Source organism: Balaenoptera borealis, assembly GCF_965194805.1.
Source record: "Balaenoptera borealis genome assembly, chromosome: 7".
NCBI lineage: Eukaryota > Metazoa > Chordata > Mammalia > Artiodactyla > Balaenopteridae > Balaenoptera > Balaenoptera borealis.
Genome location: NC_138864.1, coordinates 54693101 through 54714522, shown reverse-complemented (window position 1 = coordinate 54714522; position 21422 = coordinate 54693101).

The window sequence follows — 21422 nt, the reverse complement described above, 5'->3', positions numbered from 1 at the left end:
GAGGCAGGTTCATGCAGCAGTTCTCAAACATCTTAGTGCCAGGACCCTTTTTCACTCTTAAAACTTATGTGGGTTGTATCTATTAACATTTACCATGTTAAAAATTAAAACCGAGGAATTCTGGTAATTTTTGTGTTCATTCATTTAATGTAATAACTAACCCTTTACATGTTAACATAAATAACATACTTTTCATGAAAACTATATTTCCTCCCCCCAAAATGTAGTGAGAAGACTGTCATGTATTATATTTTGGGAAATTTATTTAATGTCTAGCCTCAGAGAGGACAGCTAGAATCTCACATCTCCTTCCACATTTCAATCTGTTAGTTATGCTGTTTTAACTGAAGAATATGAAGACAATTCAGCCTTACAAAGATATGTAGTTGGAAAAGGCAGGGATTTGTGAATTTCCTGAAGAGAGCCCAGGAATCCCCAGGGGTCCTCTGACTTCACTTTGAGAACCACTGAACTAGTGGTGTTATAATCTTCTTACATCCTGATTGGACTTTCTCTTCTAACTATACTGTTACGAGAAGATTCAGGCCTCAGGATTTTAATCCATAATATTTAATCCAAAAAAAAATCAAAAGACTTTTAATTGGTGTGTGTGTCACGTATATACCTGTAAAGTCTTAATTCTGTCTACCTCCACATTGGAGGAATCACCTTTGTGCTAATAGTCGCTATCTTTTACTTTGTTTGCAGTAAGTCAGTTAAAAAAAATAGATTAGAAACAAATACAATTACCCAATACCTATATTTAATTACCATACTTTTATTTTATGCTTCCAACTCTAAGACCCAAACACTCTTAACTATGCACTTATAAATAATATTAAAATATGTATGCATAAGCCATAGGCAATATGAAGTATTTGGTTCTGTTGTCTTTTTTTCTTCGTCTTTCGAGGAACTATGTTGTATGAATCATGATGACCACTGACAATGCAAAGGAAGATAAAGAAAACTGGTTCATTGCCCAACTGTTTCAAGCCCAACCTTGATTAGCAAATTGTGGCTCTCTACGCTGACCAAGGGGGCTTGACTTTAGCAAGACTCTGGGTGTAGCCACAAGAGGTTGACCTGCAATGAGGTATAGACAGTCTTACCTTAAAAGCAGCCCACAAGTTATTTTGCTAAGCCAGTGGTTTGCAGAATATCATGTGCTATGTAATATGGTTAACAAGGGTGACTGAGTTAGAAGAACCTGTCCACAGATGCCAAAGAAGTTAAAGAAGCCCAGCATGAATTTAAGTCTTGGTACCAACAGTTCCCGCCAGAGTCTTAGCCCCTGGCCACAGAAGGAGGGAGGAAGAGAAGGAAGAGAAGTACTCCCTCATCCTCTTCCAGAAAATCGGGCTGACCTGAGATCCCACACACCTTGAAAGGTCCCCTTCCACCAACCTTTGGCACCCTGTGCCATCTTGGAAGGTCCCTCTCCCTGCATGCCCAGTGCTTCCCACTGCCCTTGTCCTATGTCACTCAGGTCGTAATTTCCACAGGGTCATCTCCCCTGCCCTCAGCTGCCCTTCTTCTTGGCCTCACTATCCTAGCTCTGGTGCCCCACCTGGGAGTCCTAACAAGATCAATGTCCCATGTACGTTCAACCTTCAAGCTTTCAGTACACATTTCCTGAGCCCTGCCTTTTCCCATTCTCTGTGCTCAGCCCTGAGGTGAAATCAGTGTTCCTGCCACCCTACCTACTTTGCTGGGGCCATTTGCATCTTTAGAACTAGGCTTAATTGCTGGTCCTTCATCAGAGTATCACAAAGAAAAGTGAACACACGTGCTGTGAGGGAAATGTTCAGGACCTGGGAGAGGTCATGAGGACATCTTGCACTGTCACCCCCAAAGTTACTTAAAGCTATTCCTGTCAAGAGAGAAGGATCATACCCCAGGGAACTCAACTTTGGGTCTCTGATTTGGTGTGAATTCCCCTACTTCCTTTGCTGGAAGAGAAAGTGAAATGTTTTTTTTTTTCTTCTAGATTTATCTGAAGAAAAACCAATAGTGGTTCTTTTTAGCTTCGAATGAGGATTTTTAATGCATAGCCTATGATATCTGGCATTGTTACCCCAGGTCTGCTGATGAGGTCTAGGGAAAAGGCAAGGAGGCCTCAACAGGGTGTTGCCAACTGAATGTCGATCAATATATCTTTGCCACAGTGACAAAATAACGTGCTTTTGTATTTGGTAGGGAAAGGATACTCTCTTTCTGCCTCATTGAGGATAAAATCATTGAATTCATGGCAGTATCTGCCAGGTTAAACTTTACTGACACCATTCTCTCCTTTCTTTGTGGTTTGCTTTTTCTTGGTGATTCTGTTCCATAGTGTTCTTTCTGGGCTAACGTCTCTCCTGGGTGTTATGTAGCAATCCAAAGTCAAGTATTACTCTCTACTAAATCATAATAAAGATAGTATTAATCTGCATCTTGATTATATCCATCAGTAGATTGATGTCCACAGATTTCATATGGATGGGTTTTCTGGGTTGAAAGATTGATTTGGACTCATGGAAGGTTTTATAACCCCAGCTACATCCCAGGGAAGGTCTCAGGTGCCAGTCAAAGGCTGCAGGAGATATTTCATTCCCAATTTTATGGTCCCATTAAGAAGGTTAGACACAAAGGAAAAAGTAGTGTGTTTACTTTTAAAGAAATGTTAAAGCAATTATAATTATTGGACTGCATACCTGGATTAAGCTGTGGAATAGGAATAATAGGACCTTAAGAGTTAATGTGGCTTATTTTAAAGTGTAAACACGTATACACTCATATTTCATGGAGCAATAGAGGAAATTTTCTTCTGAAAGGGCAAATAAGCTTAGGAAAACCAGACTCATGAATTCATCCACATTCCTAGCTTTATGACCCCATGGTTTTACTCAGTTAACGTTAACTTTCCACACTTGGCTACCAAAATAGCTTTGCATTCTGAGGTTGTTACTGCAAACTAACTAGCTTAAGTTTCTCTCTCACACCTTACCGGATATTAATCTTTCAGAGTTCTTGCCCTCCCTTTTGCAATGTTCCTGATTCTCATGCTTCCTATTGAGAAACTGCTGCAAACACTGAGGATATCCTGCTTGGTCAGCAGGGTTAGTTGTTCTGACTGGTCATTCTCAGGAGATACGCTTCCACTATGACTGCTGCTTCAGCAAACACACCTTGTGCCCTAGTAGTTCTGAGGTTTGTTGGATCCAGTTCAGTTTCTCTGGGTAATCATGGTCTTGAACAACAGTTATCATTCAATATTTGTCCTCTTACAGAATTGCCATGGCTAGGTAATCATTTCTTGTTTAGAAGCACTGGACATTTTTAGAGGTGGTTCCCAGGTGATTATGTAGTTTTACATTAGTTTATGTAGGAAAACACATTTTTGGAGTCCCAGATACCCAATGAAGCACCATCACATTGAGTAGAAACAATTGTAAGTGGGAAGGTGATTTGAGGAAATGATGATCCCAGCAGGATTTCTTTTTGGACCATGACTTCTCATAGTACTTCATGGATTGTTTTCTTAGTGCCAGGAAATCTGATCAGGGAGAAACACGGGCAGTTTTTCTAAGGCTCATACCATTGAAGGATATTTCTTTATCTGAGGGGGAGAATTTGCTCCAAATTGGGGAAAATTGAAAAATAGTTGGTAGGATTTAAGTCCTAAATCAATTGCTGTCTCAGTTATCTATTACCACCTAACAAACCACCCTAAAATGTAGTGGCTTCAAACAAAAACCAAGTTATTGTTCATGATTCTGGGGGTCAGGAATTCAGATCAGGCTCAGTGGGGACTGTTTACCTCTGCTTCACATGGTATTATCTGAGGCAGATCGACTGGGGCTGGAAGATGCAAGATGGCCTCACTCACGTGCTCGGGGCATTGATGGCTGAGGGACCTCCCTTCTCCTCCAAGTGCCTCTCTCTCCATGTGGTCACTCCTCATTCAGCAGTCTTAGTTACATGCAGGTTGCTAGCTCTCCAAAAGAACTGGAAGTCCTCTTATGGCCCAGAAGTCTCACAGTGTCATGTCTCCCATGTTCTATTGATCAAAGTAAATCACAGGGTCAACCTAAGTTCAAGTGAAAAACAGATTCCACTCCCTGGCTGAAAGAGCATCATGACTGTCCTGGAAATGTTGATGGTCATTTGTTTGCTGAAAAGCTGCTACAGCGGCTGACTCCTAGAAGCTGCTTCAAATTCCTTCACTTAACCAATGAATATTAGACAATTGCCTCAAAAAAAGAGAGAGTTACTTTATTTTATTGACTGTAAAATGTCACTAATTTTAAGATGCACATTGTCTATATATAATTTAAAAAGAAAAAGGCCACCAAGCAAACCATGACATGACATAAATTGTGATGCATCTCAATTGCAGAGATATTAAAAGGTGGGGAAAATGTGCATGTGAGAGTCAGTGAAAAATGGTAAATATCTGATACATAACTCAACAGGATTCTAAGATGAATGGATAAAAAGCCAAGGTTTACCTGAGAAAACCATAATTCAAAAAGAGTCATGTACCACAATATTCATTGCAGCACTATTTACAATAGCCAGGACATGGAAGCAACCTAAGTGTCCATCGACAGATGAATGGATAAAGAAGATGTGGCACATATATACAATGGAATATTACTCAGCCATAAAAAGAAACGAAACTGAGTTATTTGCAGTGAGGTGGATGGACACAGAATCTGTCATACAGAGTGAAATAAGTCAGAAAGAGAAAAACAAATACTGTATGCTAACACATATATATGGAATATTAAAAAAAAGAAATGGTTCTGAAGAACCTAGGGGCAGGACAGGAATAAAGACGGAGACGTAGAGAATGGACTTGAGGACATGGGGAGGGGTGAAGGGTAAGCTGGAACGAAGTGAGAGAGTGGCATGGACATATATACACTGCCAAATGTGAAATACATAGCTAGTGGGAAGCAGTCGCATAGCACAGGGAGATCAGCTCGGTGCTTTGTGTCCACCTAGAGGGGTGGGATAGGGAGGGTGGGAGGGAGACGCAAGAGGGAGGAGATATGGGGATGTATGTATATGTATAGCTGATTCACTTTGTTATAAAGCAGAAACTAACACACCATTGTAAAGCAATTATACTCCAATAAAGATGTTAAAAAAAAAAAGCCAAGGTTTAAAAACTAGTCATTATTTTTATCTCTGACTCCATTAATTGAGTATCGACTTTCACAGTTCTCATCCTGATTAAGGCACTCTTCCTGGCCATGGTCTGATAGAAGAGGGCCGTAAGGGAGCAGTATTTACCTCTTACCTCCTCATCAAACCATGGGGACAGACAACCCACAGGAATCAGGAGAATAATTGAGTATTTATAGCTCAAAGAGCAAAGCTACACTCTGTTGGGAAGTTGGTTCCTACTTTTGGTTGCTTTGCACCACTCAACTCCACCAATACACCTAGACTTTGTAACTTTTTTTAATTAATTAATTGAATGTTTTTCACCATTGAATAAGTCCTTGTTACTTTCACAGTGGCTTCACAGATGCCATACACTAAGTCATAAAAGCAGTGATTACTGTATTTCCCAATTTAATCAATGCTTACCGCGTCCCTACTGTGTGCCATACAGTGTGCTAGATGTTACAATGGTCAAAAAGACAGACACGCAGTCTTCCCTCTTATAACTCACAGTCTAAAGAGGGAGGCAGGCAGCGGCAAAGTGAAATAAACATCTTAAATCATGACAGATCCTGTAAGCACTATGAGGGAAATAAAGAAGGTGAAGAGGGAAAATAAGAGGAACCTCTTTCAGACAGAAGTGATCATGCAGGAGCATTCTGAGGAAGGGACATTTAAGCAGAGGCCTAATAAAAAGGCTGAGCTACACAAAAAGCCAAGGGAAGGTGTTCTAGACCGGACAGAAGACACAGCAAGTACAAAGGTGCTGAAGTGGCAAAGAGCTTGGTACATTCTTGGAACTGAAAGTAGATTGATATAATTGGAGTAGAAGGAGCAAAATCCTCTAAAGACCATAAAGACCACCCAAAAATGGATGTTCAAATTTCTCCTATGTTCTACACAGGCAAAACAAACAAAAAGCCTTTAAAAAACAAAACAACAATAAAAACCAACTGGATCCAGAATTTTACAAGCCTATAAACATCTCTGGGAGGAAAAAAATGGGCCCTGAGCTGTTTTGTTCTTTTCCTTCTTAGACTGTGGTGAGATTGTCTGTTAGTTGGATTCATACGAGCTTATTCACTAAGTCAGTGTTTCTTAAAGATGAGTAATGAAGCAACCAGTTTAAGGAAAAATATTTTAAACTGTCAGTGTTCATTTAAATCATTTTAATTATAATGTTTCTTTAAGATGAATGAAGTGTAAATGCCTTATGCTCACAGCTCTTATGCAAATCTAAAACTAAATCAAGTTTACAAATTAAAAACAAACTAAGCTACAAAACCAATAAAGTGCAAATTATTGACATTAACGGAGAGTAATGGATGATGTTATTTGCTGCCACCGAATTGCCAGTGTTTGGTTACTAGAGTTTCATATCACTTGTAGAAAACTTGGACCATCATTTGAACTTTTATTGTTACTATCCTCATTGTTTATCTTTTTAAAAAATAAGCTTTCTTTTAACAACTGACCCATTATCTTGAAGGGCCAATGCACACACTCCAAAATACAATATTGAAATTAAAAAATACTTATTAACCAAAAAATTCTTTGTTTTTCACTACTGCATTTACTGCTCTCTAACCGTTGCTAATTTGTATATTAAAAGATGAGATTTCACAATATAGCCACTGACTTTGTGAATATGTACTGATGGCCAGCTCTGGGGTCCTTACAGTTTCACATGCCTGTGATGGGGCCATTCCATTCTCCCACCACCTTTCTTTACGGAATGACTGCAAAACTTTAGAGTGCATTAATGTAATGTAATTTGGCTTTACTTGGTATTAACATGACTATATGTACAATGCAAATGCCCCTATGAAATTGCATGGAGTACTTCAATAAAAGGAGTAGTCCAAGAGCTCCAGAATGTGCTATTACTTTAAGATGATCATAAATATGAAAATCCAAAAATGTTTAATTCCCATAGATTTTGTGGACTCAGGAAATATGTCAGAAGATTCAAATATGTCAGGTTGAGAAATGGTGCACATGTTAATAATGGGGTTAGATGAAAGAAAAGCTCATCTGAACTGTTTTACAAGATCAGGAGCAATCAACCCAATGTGATTATAGCCAGACTACTGCATGCCACAGAGCATGGGCTATTTGGGCAGTTTAGAAAGAATGTGAATAAGGAAGTGTAAAAAAAAAAATGTACTAGCTAATAATAATGATTAACACTTATTATATGTCTACTGTATCAGGCACTGTGTTAAGTAATTAATAAATATTAATGATGATTTTTAAAATGCAGTTCATTTATTAGCTACCACAGACATATCCAATAGAATCACATAGTTCCAATCAGGTAACTTTAAAAAAAAAAAAAAGGCAGGAGAGTAATTTGTTTCTAATTTAACATATCAAGTCTCTGAATCTAAAGATCTTGAAGAGAATTTTCCTGCCCAATTTCCAGAGACCCAATCTCTTTCTAAGTTTCAAACTTGAATATCAGTACACATCTCAAACTTGGGGCATCAATGATAGATGGTGTCCCAAGTTGACTGCCAACAGCTCTTTCCCTCCCTGTATATGGATGCTCCTCCTTGCATCAAGAGGTGAAGTCCTACTCCTCTTCCCTTGAACACGGGCTGGCCTTAGTGGCTTACTTCACCAGTAAAATAGAGCAGAAGTAACAGTTCGGCACTTGTAGAGCTAGGTCATAAGAATGCATGGTGGAACTTCTGCCTGGCTCTCTTGGAGTGCAACTACCTGGGATACTCGCTCTTGGAACCCAGCTGCCCTACTGTAAGAAGGTCAAGCAACATGTGCCGGCACTGCCATTGACGGCTCCAGCTGAGCTCCCAGCAAATGGCCAGCATCACCTGCCGCCCACAGGAGTGAGCCCCACATGTCTCACTGCAACTGCCAGAGACAAACAGCCAAGAATCACCGAGCTGAGCCTAGTCAAACTTTAGAAACATGGAAGATAACAATACATTGTAGTTTTAAGTCACCAAGTCTTGGGGTGGTTTGTTGCATAGCAATAGGTGACTATAATAGTACCCCAAACCAAATCCTTCATTTCCCCTCACAAAACCTGCCTCTCCCTTGTACATCCCATCTCAGGAAAACGCTTCCTCCTAATTAGGTGAAACATCTTGGAGTCCTCCTTGATCTCTTTGTCTTAAATGCTATGTCCAGTCCATTGGCAAATCCTGTCAGCTCAGTCACCACATCACATCCCGCACTTCTTCATTTATTATTTCTTCTGCCCCTCGCATCCTTATCCAAGCTGCAGTTACCTCTCACCAGAGCTTCTGCAGGAGCAGCTGGGCAGCAGCCAGAGTCCTTTAAGAAGGGAAATCACTCCTCTGCTCAAAGTTCTCTTGTCACGCTTAGACTAAACCCAAAGTCCTGGCCTTGGCCTAAAATGTACTCCAGGACCTGGCTCCTACTTCCTTCCAACATCATTTCCCATCACTCTCCCCTCTGCACACTCTTCAGCCCGAGAGGCCCTCTTGCTGCCTCGTGAACGTGCTAATCAGTCCCCCTCCTCAGGTGCTTTACACTCACTTCTCCCTCAGTCTCCTGTACTCCGTTGAGATGTTATTATGATCCCTTCATGCATGTCTCTGTGCACACTGCTTCCCCTCAAGGAAGCCCTCCCCTGACCGTCCTAGCGAAAATGGCACCCCTTGCCTTTCTCCATCCCCTAACACTGCCTTAGTTTTCTTCACCATATTTCCATCACCTACCTTTGCTATTGACCTCTTTGCTTACAGTCTATTTGCCCCACTCGAATGGAAACTCCCTGAGGACAAGGATTTTGTCCGATTTGTTCACTGATATATCTTGAGTGCCTAGAATAATGCTTGGCACAAAATAGGGCCTCAATAAATATTCGTTGAATGAATGAATGATCCCTGGACCCGTTTCCCAAAGTGTCAATAAGTGGTGACATGCATCTGCCTTCCTGACATATAAGCTAACGTTTTCCTTACTTCCTTCAGCTCTGAACATCAAGACACATGACTTTTCCAGGCTGACGTGGGGTAGAAAGAAGCACACAATCATTCCCATGTATTCCACTCTACTTTCTTTGCCCTCAGTACCATCTGGATATTAAGTTCGTATTGTGTGACCAGAAATCCTTCTCCCAGTCATAATTTCCTGGAGCTCAGGTTCAGACTAGACTTTGTGGAGGAGCCCACGCAAGTGCAGATGGCTGACCCTGGTCATTTGTCTATTTAATTACTGTTGGTAGATCCCCTACTGTGTCCCAGGCCCTGTACAGAGAGCTGGTGATATACTAGGGAATAAGACAGACTGGGCTCCATCTACTCAAAGCTGGTATTTTAAGGAATGCCTGAAAGATAAGGTAACTGGAGAATAATGGTCAAATGTGCCAAGGAAGCCACCTAGAAGCCCAGCCTCGGATGTGAAATGGAGCTCACAGCTCTCCTAGTTCAGTTCAGACTGCATTCTGTGGGGCACCCCAGAGCTCCCCTGGATCCTCAAAGGTCCTGCAGCCTTCCATCAGCCTGAGACTAGACCAGATTTCCTACCGTAACTGCCCCTTTGTAGATAATAAAACCTCACACTTGCATGGAACTCTGAGGTATGATAACAGCCAGCATTTATTGGTGCCAACACCATGAAGAGCACAAAACAGCATCCCATTCTCACTCACCTCACAATTAACTTGGGAGGTGGGGCCCATCATCCCTATTTACAGGTAAAAAAACAAGCTCACAGAGGTCCAATGATTTGACACACAGCTAACATAGAGCAGACAGAACCCATATCGGCCTGACTCCAAAATTTATGCTTTTTTCCTTAACAACGCCACATTGCTGCCTATTAAAAATTACAATAAAATGCCCTGGTGTCAATACTTTTAAAAGTTCATGTCTATTATCTCTTTTTGTCATTACGTATCCTTCTGAGTCAGCAGAGTCAAGGGTTGCTATCCCCATTTTGCAGAAGAAAAGTCAGTCCAATTAGGCAAGCATAATGAAAGTCATTTAGGATTAGCAGGCAGGACTGTGTGTTCGAAAGTAATTCCCACATCAGCTGCCCTTGCACCCAAAGTACATAAAGATTTATTTCTTTGCCTAACAATCTGTTTAGGTCTCCAACTGCTTCTTATTAAAATGTGAGTACTCTTAGGAGGGCTTATACCCCAAGCAAACTGTCAGGATCTATCCGGGTCTGTCTGAGAGTCAGTAGAGAAAGTTATTGCTTCCAATGTAAGGCATCCATGGGGAGAGTCCTAGGCACAAACTCCTTCTTCAGAAAACCACTTGGACTGGGCCCTAACTGGAGATGCTTCTTGACTGGCAACAGTGGCATGACTACATTAACAAGTGAGCCAGCCAGACCCAGGACCCCTGCCCTCCTGACTCCAGAGCTTTTGCCTCTGTATGACTCAGCTACTACCTTGAGCTCACTCTAGTCTGAACCCATCATCTTGGCACTCTTAGGGGACCCATGCAGTGCCTGAGGATCTACAGCTAACCAGAGCAGACCCAGAGAAATAGCAAGAGAGCTCTCAAACTCCATCTGGTGCAAAGAATCACGTTCTTTTCAAGTTTGTTCCCTTACTCTGTAAATGCTTGGACTTTAAGGGTGTGTTACTGAGATGGAATCATTTGCAGTGAATAGAAGACCCACCAACAGAACCTACTTGTGTCTCCCTGCTGGAAGACAGAAGCGCCACTCGGGGAAGTGCTCCAAATCCCTGGGACAGACACCTGTGGCTCAAGGGGTCCCTCCTCGGCAGTTTTCTCTAGATGATACTGGCCGTAGCCAGCACACTCGCCAAGTTGCACACAGCAAAGATGCTTTGCCCACACACCGCAAGGGCCCTGGGAAACTCTGTGTCAGAGCCAAACGGCTGTAAACTTGCAGGCCTTTCAAAGCATTTTTAAAGCCCGGAAGGGCAGTGTATTACCTGTATTTACCCAGGACCATGAAGGCAAAACCACATTCATGAATATTTTCAGCAGTTGGGGCTGTCAGAAGAGCAAGACACATGACTAAATATACCCGGGCCAGTTTCCCTGCACTATTAGGAAGGGCTTGTTTTGGCTTTGTTTTGTTTTTGTTTTTAGATCCTATTACCTTCAAATGGCAATCATACTGAAGGAAATAAGCACCATAATAATAAACATCTTTTCCACATCATGAACTATTATCGAAATTTTTCCTACATTTACTTTCTCTGGAATTCCTAAATTCCTATGGAACACATTCCTAGTGAGATTTTCAATTGGTGGAATCTTTTGTGAAGATTCAGCGATGGGGGTCACCAGCTCATATAAGAAAGCAGACGCAATTTCCCACAACTATTAAAGTCCTCTTTATACTTCTTATGTGTCTTAATCAACCACTCTAAACTCCAATCTATCATTTTCTTTTTCAAAAAGAACAAGAATCATTTAACTAAAGCATCTCAGGGACTAATATAACAATATCTAACATACATTAAATGCTCAGTGTGTTAAGTGCTTTACATAAATTCTCTCTTTGAATTCTTACAGCAACTTTGTCTGGTACCCACCATCATCATCATCACCTCCCTTTCACAGATGAGTACATGAAAACACAGCATGTTTTAGTAACTAGCCCAAGGTCACATGGCATTGGTATTCAAACCAGGATCCATCTGACTGCAGAGCCAGCAAGTGTAACCACTCTTCAGGCTTAGTTCAGAGGTTGACACCACAATAGACACAGCATCCAATAGCAAATAGGGGCAGTTCCCAACTTTTGGTTATCCAATTTACTAATAATACACATATTTGGACACTCAACTGCAGAACCCCCCTCCACCCTTTGTCCCCCTACTGTTGACACTTCTGCAAAGGGAACCCCCATTCCTTCCCCCAGAGGACTCCCCACCCTCCCCTGATTCCCTTTCTCTATCACTCTGCTTTCTCTAACCCCAGCCCAGAGGCTGTCCTCTAGGGGCTGCTGAGGGAACTGTTAAAGTGCAGGGCATCTCATGGGACCCGCCCTCCCAGGGACCTGCATTATTACCAGCACTGCAATTTCCTTCCATTAAGGATTCTGTTGTGCTCCCTGCGGTCTGTTCTCCAACTGTATGATTTTCCATAGGAAAACAGTATGTTCGTTTCAAACAACCAACCTACAAATGAGCCCTATCCATTCCAACTCCTGTTTAAGATCCTAGTACAGTGAAAATTCCCATCCAAACTTATCTCTCCAAACCTAACAGTGAAAACTGTCAGGATGAAGTTAAGTCAGAGTTTCCTGTTTCACTTTTTACTGTACTTATGTAAATCTATCATTACTTCACAGTTCCCCAGTGCCATAAATTATCAGTCATTTCAGTGTTTAATGGCACATTTTGCGAAATCCTGTCCAATGCAAAAGCACACAACATCTGGGTTATCTGTTCTGTATTTCCTTCCAGCCTTTCACCATTTTGAAATTATCTGGTGCTTACTTTCTGTCCTTTACTGGCAGCATTTTCATTTTTCACATGTGCCTTCTATTCTTCTAGGCTAACCCTTGAAATGTCAGTCTTGGTCCACTGAAACGAAAATTTTTAAAAAAAGAAAAACAAAATTTGTTGTAATTTCTTTCAAGTTGTAAAAGTAATACATGTTAATTTTAAAAATTAACTTTTTTTACCAATAAAAATCATCTTTTGACCTTCAACCTAGTAACAGAAAATTGTACCACTTGTTATGAAAATGCCTTTCTTACGTAAAACATAACCCCTTTAGAATAGTAACACAGCAGTTCACAAACTTGAGCACACAACAGAATTACCTGGAAGGCTTGTAAAAAAACCAAATTGCTGGGTCCCACCCTTAGAGTTTCTGATTTAATAGGTCTGGGGTGGGGCCCGAGAACCAGCATTTCTGACAAGTTCCCAAGTGAAGCTGATGCTGCTGGTGGGAAGACCATACTTGGAGAACCATTGGTGTAATATTAGAGCTCAGAAAAAGCCCTGAAGATCATTTCTGCCTTATTTAAAGCTCTATTAGTTGCAGTTTACAAAATCCTACTCCAGCTGGCCTGAGTGCAGAATAAAGTTTATTGGAAGCAGTTGGGATAGCTCTAAGACAAAGCTGAACAATCAGGGTAAAGAGCAGGCAGATTGAGGGATGCAGTAGGAGGAAAGGGACCTCTTCCTTGTGTGTGTGTGTGTGTGTGTGTGTGTGTGTGTCTTTCTCTCCACTCCCAAATCCAAGGTTGGAATAGCTCTGGGCAAATCATCAAGGGAGAGATTGGATTGGCCCCTCGCCTTGACTCCGCTAGGATCTGTTTAATCAGCTCAGGCCACAGGTGCAGAGTCTCTTAATTCAAGCATGGCACCGTGAGAAAGAAGGTACAGTTCTCAGAGAAGAGTGGTGTGGGCTTGGCAGAGATTCTCAACGGAATCCACCTCATCACCTAAACTCTTATTTTTCAAAAGAGGGAACTGTGTTTGGAAAAAACAAAGCCCTTGCCAGGGAGCACACATCTAATAAGCAGCAAAGCTGAAACCAATCTTTTCTGGGGGGGGAGGGGTTGCATGCGGACCCAAAGCTGGCATGGAAGTGGCAAGTAGAAATTTGTTTCTTAGCCAGTGGCAGGCTGGAGCTGTTGGTACCAGCTCCAGAGAGCGGGAGTGTTAAATATTCAGGAATTTGGCAAGCAGGTCAACCATGGTAGCTGGAAATGTGCCACAGTCAGAGTATTTACTAATGTTACAAACCAGCCCTTCTTTTTTTCTTTCCAAAGAGCCAGTTTACCAGCACACCATTGCCTAGCTCCATGTGGGAAACATCTACAATCAATGTGGAGGCCATATTTCAGATGAGAAACGAGCTCAGTTTGCAGTGTTTTCCAATAGTTGCCATTCCCACCCCTACCATAAGCTGATTGCCCGGGGGCTGCCAGCTAGATCCAATTTTGCATATCCAATCCCTCAAACCTCTCTCCCACAATGGCTGGCACTCTCTCTCTCTCTGCACTCATGCACAAAATGAGCCCACTGTCTCGACCTTCTGCTGCCCTTGTTTCCAGTTCAAAGCCACTTCCTTCCTAACTGTTGAACGGTAGAACTTCAGTACGACAAGAATAAGACAAGTCTGGGCAAGGGCATATAAGACTAAGAGAAGTGTCTTTAACAGATTTGCTTAAAAAAAAAAGAAAAGACTAATAAGGCAGCCAAGAAGCAAATGCCCCCAGGGATAGTGACTGACTATGTCATTATTTAAAGACGGAAATTCGTGTGAAACTTGCCCAAGCCATCTTACTCCAGGCTCCCGTTGTGTGGCTTGGCGGTGCACTACCTCATTCCCATCAGAGGACAAAGGGTGAAAGAAAAAGAAATCTCCGTGACTGTAAGTGATTCCCCAGGCCCTTGGCCTCTGCCACCTGTCACCGAGCCTCTGACGCACCCCTCCACTGTCACGTTGGCAGCGTTCCACGCAACCTCCTGTCCCACATTTCTTAAGAGGCACAAAATGCATTTACTTCACTGACCACGAGACAGCGCTGGGAGCTGGGGCGGGGAGGTGGAGTGTTTCCATCTAATAATGCTTCCTGAGCCAGAGAGCCTAAAACAACACAAAGCAAAACTCCAGCCTTCTGGAGGAATGTTGGGGGAGCTATTACTGCCACTGCCGCTGCCGTGACTTCAGCAAGAGTTCTTGCAACGTGAGGTTGTCATGAGATTGCCCATGTGTCTCTCCACGGCAGATCTGAAGTTACCATTTAGAAGACTGGAAAAATACGACGATGGCAAAACAAATTAAGTCCTGGGACCTAATGTCCACGGAGATAGAAGCATTTTTACATATTGTAATGCTCTAGCTCCTTCCTTTCCTTTTCCTTTTTTCTTCCTCCTTCTGCCTCCTCATCCTCCTCTGTATTCAAAATCTGCCCCCCTGCCCCATTTTATAGTCATTGAACTTCCATGGTGAGCTCCTACCAACATACTAAACTAGGTATTTTGAGAAACACAGAAATGTGTGTTGAGGTGAAAAGAATCCCGGCACATGGATCGAGCCACCTCCCTCTCTAAAATCAGCCTGCCTCAACTAACCCATTGTTTCCACAACAATCCCTGTTGAACACACTATTCTCAGTGATGGTGGTTATCATATGCTCCCTGCCCCTGAGATCTCCTGGGGTAGGCAGATACCTGGAAAACTAATGAGAACCTGGAGAAATACCTGCTACAAAGTGGTACCTACAAAGTGCTAAGGTCACTGCATCTAGTTTTATTGAATCACACACACACACAAAAGTGCTGGATTAGTGCATTATATACTGTAATCTTCACAACAACCCTACAAGGTAGCAGAGGAACAATGTTGTTAGTTTTTTGGTCCATTTGTCCCTCCTGGACTGGGAGCTCCCTGGGGGAGGGCCCTGGTTATGCAGTCAGAGTCTCATAGTTGAAGGGACCATAGAAGAAAGACACCTAGCCTAGCAACTTCTTTATACAGATGAGGAAACTGAGGTAGGAAGGCAGTATGGGGTAGTAACTAAAGCAGTGGATTCTGGTTGGCCGCCTGGGTTGCTGTCCCAGCTCTGAACCATAAGCTAGACACATTACATTGCATGTGACTTCTTTATGCCTTGATATCCTCTTCAGTAAAATGGAATCAACACTATTTTCTCTGCCCATCTTCTTGGGCTGTTATGAACATTAAATGAAGGAATGGATGTGAAAGCACCTTGTGAAACATTAAACACTATAACAAATATGATAGCTCTTTGTCCTGATCTTTCTTCAAGTCTGTCTAACTCTATGTTACACTTAAATGTGGTTGTGTGGGGACCAGAGTGTGAGTTCTCTGGAGGCAGGGGATGAGTTGGATTGATAGTCATATCACCAGCACTTAGTATAGTGTCTGCTAAAATGTTGCTTTAAACATATTTGTTAGACAGTGATTATTGGATGGGTGGATAAATCATAAATATAACTTGCTCAACGGCAGTTCTGAATGTGTCCGGAGCTATTTCAGGGATAACTCATGAACACGCCTTCTGAGGAGTTTCTCTTCCATCTCTAATTCAGTGCCTATGATAGAACTACAGTAGGGCAAGATAGTTAGTTACCACGTGCCCCCCTACACCAGAAAGATCACGTCTGTTTCCCACTATAGCATGAGGGAGGGGGAGAGTGAAGACTTGCCATTCTGCGATCTCACCCTCAAGAGGGTGTTTCTTATTTTCCTTTTGTAAACTCCATCCCAATTATGTTGAGCGTTGGCCAAAGACTGTAGGCTGGTGTCCTGTAGGCAGTGCAGCTGGGATGGATTGACAGTCATGAGAATAGAGCCATGAGGTCTCCAAGATGCAACAGAGCCACTGGGACAGTCTGCTCCAGGTGGCAGATCCAGTGCTGGGCACACATCCTTACTCAGGCCAGATGCAAATTCTGCCGGCAATTCCAGCTGGTACTATGGATGAGACACTCCCTGGAAATGATGTGCTCATCCTCGTCAGCTACTTGATTAATTAATTCAAGGGTGTTTGTGAAGCACCTGCTCTATCCTGTGCTTGAATTACTGACGTAGAAGTTGTTCTCGAAGGTGAGAGTTGAAGTCGCGAGAGTTTATGCCTTCAGAGAGGGCGTGTGAGTTGACTGGAGTGTTGGAGGACACTCATAGATGGTAACTGGGACAAGGAAGAGAAACTAAAATGGGGAGAGAGAGAAAGTGAGAGAAGGAAAGTGAGGGAGTGACTCTGGGAAAGTGACATTCATGAAAGCCAAAAAAAAAAAAAAAAGCGGGAGAGGGAGAGATGAGGTAAGAGTGTCATATCCAGTGGGGTTAGCAAAAGGAACTCTGATGAAAGACCATTAGATGTGGCAATAAAGAGGTCATTAATAAGATGTGGGAGAAAAAGTTTCAGCTGTGTGGTGAGTCAGGCAAAGAAAGCTAAGAGAGATGTAGCTGCCCAGAAAGGTGGTGCTGTTGTGACAGCTCACATATTCAAGGATTTGGACAGAAAAGAATTGTTAACCTATAATGAGAAGAGGTACCAGGATCAAATGACTATCTTTTCAATTTGGGCAAATCTCAGCACACCTGATGATAGGAAGAAAAGAGTCAGAAGGGAGGCTGTGGAAATAATTTTTTAAAATATATCTATATTTGTCTCTGCCCCTGGTTCCTGGCACAGAACTTCTAAAATGCGTGGAATTTCCTAAGTGATAAGAACACTAGGAACATCCTTTGTTCTAGTAATTGGTCTTCGACCCCAGTTCTTGACACAGAGCTCCTCAATCCCTTGGAATTTCCTGGGTGCTGGAATGTCTTCTGTTCTAATGAGGTGACTCTTGGTGGGCTCCTGGGTAGCTTCAGGATGGGGGCTGGCCACCAGAAAGACCAAGCCATGATGAGAACCTTGGAACTTTCCACCCACCCTCTACCCTCCAGGAAAGGGAGGGTGGCTGGAGACTGGATTAATGACTGATCATGCCTAAGTGGTGAAGCCTCCATAAAAATCCCAGAAGTATGGGCTTCAGAGAGCTTCCAGGTCAGGAAGTGCCTGGTTTCCCCCTTCCCATGCACCTTGCCCTATGTATTTCTTCATCTGGCTGTTCATCTGGATCCTTTATTATGTCCTTTATAATAAACTGGTAAACATAAGTGTTCCCCTGAATTCTGTGATCCATTCTAGCAAATTATCGAATCCACATAGGGGGTTGTGGGAATCCTGATTTATAGCCTGTTGGTCAGAAGACGGGTGACCACCTGGGACTTGTGATGGGTGTCTGAAGTGAGGGAAGTCTTGTGGAACTAAGCCCTTAACCTGTGGGATCCGATGCTCGCAGGTAGATAGCGTCAGAATTGAATCGAATTATGGGACACGCAGCTAGTGTTGCAGAGAATTGCTTAAGGTGTGGAAAACCCACACATCTGGTGTCAGAAGTACTGCAAGGGTGTGAGTAAAGGAACACAGGATTCGTTTTCCTTGAAAGAGGGGAAGGTTCCAAAGAAGAGAATGACCAGCGGATTGGGGTTTATAGGAAAGGATGGGATTCACATAACCGAGGTCAGAAAACCCTTCCTCCTAGCCCACAGGAGTGAAATTGAGAGTGAAGATAAAGGTCAATGAAGTTACAGTATCAGAAGTCCTCCGAAGACCACAGAAAAACCTATTAATCAAGTAACACGAAGGAAATGATATTTACAGGGTTTGGGGGTCTGGGTTCAGGTGCTTTAAGGCAGTTCTAAGGGGGATCCGATTGGGATTGGACAAAATTCACGACATGATAGTTTAGTATTGGTGGATGCAGCAAGGTGAAGTTCAAGTCAGTAGACAATTGTTTGACAAGCGAACTGTTTGCCCAGGTAAACAGTCTATTGTCCTAAGAAGACAGCTGTTTGACCAGATGAGCAAACTATTTGCCCAGACAAAAACAAATAGGAAGTTATTTGTTGGTTTACAGCTCTTTCTTCCCAGACAAGAATTTCCTGGAAAGAATAGCTGTTGTGTTAACAGAGATGGCTGTAAGCTCTGTTGATGCAGGTGGCCTTGATGCTCAACACTGAGGTCCTCATTAAGACTGAGCATGAAAGCAGAAATAGAGACACAGACGTAGAGGACAAGTGTATGGATACCAAGCGGGAGGAGGAGCGGGGTGGGATGGATTGGGAGATTAGGTTTGACATATATACACTACTATGTGTAAAACAGATAACTAATGAGAACAGACTGTGTAGCACAGGGAACTCTACTCAGTGCTCTGTGGTGACCTAAATGGGAGGGAAATTCAAGGAAGAGGGGATATGTGTATGCGTGTGGCTGATTCACTTTGCTGTACAGCAGAAACTAACACAACATTGTAAAGCAACTATACTGCAATTTAGAAAAAAAAAAAAAAGAGTGAGCATGGACTAGAAACACTGTAGCATTGGTTCCAAACTTTGCTGGACACTGAAATCATCTGAAGATCTTCAAAAAAATATTGATGCCTGGTTTCCACCCCCAAACATTGATTTAGTTGGTACGGGGTGCCACCTGGGCGCCAGGACTTCTAAATGCCCCCCAGGTGATTCTAAAACACAATAGTTGGGAACCACTTCTCTAGAGCTAAAGGAGAAAGTAGCAACGAAATAAGCATTTGGGCGATGCCCTGCAGATATAAGAAAAGAAGAATAAAAGATCGATAAGCCACAATCAATGTATTATTGAGCTTTAATTCAGAGTGTATAACTGAACTTTTGGATTTTTCTCAAACTAATAGGTGAAAAGAATATCTCAGAGAAGTTTTAATTCATGTTTCTCTGAGAATGAGCATATCTTCATATGTTTAAAAGCCATTTGTAGTTCCTTTTCTGTCAACCATCTGTTCATATCTTTTCATGCACTTCATTTCAAATATCAAGTTTCTTGTAGGTAAATCCTTTTTCTTCTTTTAAAAGTGGGAATAATTTTATTGCTATTTCTGATTATAAAAATTATTATAATTATGTTCTCATGGTATAAAAAATTTTTTAAATACAAAGGAAAAAAGTATTACTCAGAATCTCATTCCCAAGAATACCTATTTTTTTTTTACATTTGGGCGTTCATTTTTTCAGGCCATTTTCCAGACATTTGTTTTTAGAAAAACATGATTCATTACATATATTTATTGTGTATGAATATTACAAGGGTCAGATTACATATACTATTTTGTAACTTGCTTTTTTCACCTAAAGATAGATCACGGAAATTTTGTTCATAGCCTATAAGTGCAGACAGTTGAGTCAACAAAGTACAGAATGTAATTCAACAAGCAGTAATGCAGTTTCTCTCATCTCTCTGGGCTGCTGTGTCTGCCTGCCTTGATAGGGATGCCGACTGAACTGGTGACATGGATTGACAGAGTAGTGTTACCAAGCGGGATGGACCCTACCTCTTTGCTCAGCTAGAGCAATAGAGTCATTTGTTCAACAAGTATTTATTGAGGACCTACTGTGTATCAGTTGGGAATCTATTCCAGATGCTGGGAATGTAACAGGAAAAAGGCTAGACAAGTTCCCTGACTTCATGCAGCTCAGTGGAGGAAACAGATAACAGGCAAGAGAACCTCAGAGTGGGATATGTGTCATGAAGAAAAGAAAACCAAGTGATGTGACAGGGGTTGATGGGGGAGCTGCTTTAGATTGAGGGAACAGAGAAGGTCCACTAAAGAGGAGACACATGAGTCAAGGTCTGATTGAAACAAGGAGCCGGTCTAAGGAAGAGAATTCCAGGCAAAGGAAGTGGCAGATCCAATGGACTTGACTGGATGTAGGAACAGGAAGAGGACCAGCTTGATGAGAAGAGTGAGCGAATGGCAGGGCTGAGGCCAGAGAGGTAGACAGTATCAGTCTAGGAACGCCTTGGCAGATAGTTTGGCCTTTATTTAGAAAACAGTGGGACATCATTGGTGGATTGATCTTATCAGAGCTAAATTTTTAAAGAAATGATTTTAGGACTTCCCTGGTGGCGCAATGGTTGAGAATAGACCTGCCAATGCAGGGGATGCGGGTTCGATCCCTGGTCCGGGAAGATCCCACGTGCTGTGGAGCAACTAAGCCTGTGCACCACAACGACTGAGCCTGCACTCTAGAGCCCTCAAGCCACAACTACTGAAGCCCGTGTGCCACAACTACTGAAGCCCGCGTGCCTGGAGCCCGTGCTCCGCAACTAGAGAAGCCACTGCGAGAAGAAGCCCGCACACAGCAGCGAAGACCCAACGCAGCCAGAAACAAATAAATAAATACATTTATTTTTTAAAAAAAAGATTCTAATTTAAGATTGCCAGAAAAAATATATGATGCACAGTTAAATTTGAGTTTCAGGTAAACAATGAATAACTTTTCAGTATAAAAATAATTTTTAATAATATTTTACACAACTGAAAAGTACTTGTTATAAATCTGAAATTCCCTTTTATTTGGGTGTCCTGTATTTTTATTTGCTAAATCTGGTAGCCCTATTCTGGCTGGTGTGGCGACTTTCCTGGGGGCTAGGAGGTAGGCACAAAGCAGTCCTTAAGAGGCTTTTTGAAAAGTCCAGGAAGCTAGAGTAGTGGCCCTGGACATGAGGGGAGGTGAGTGGATTACAGAATCTATCTTGGAGGTAGAGCCAACATGCTGTGAGGCAGGAAGGAAAGTGAGGCATCAAGAATGACTCCTAGGTTTTCAACACCTGGATGGATAATGGCAGAGTAATTCTGATTTCTTTGTTTGTTTGTTCTACAACATCTGCAGATGTGTGACTACTGAATATATAATAATAAAACAAAATAAGAAGCAAAGTGGTTGAAGGCAAGGGTAAGGAAACTCTTTGTTATTGAGAAC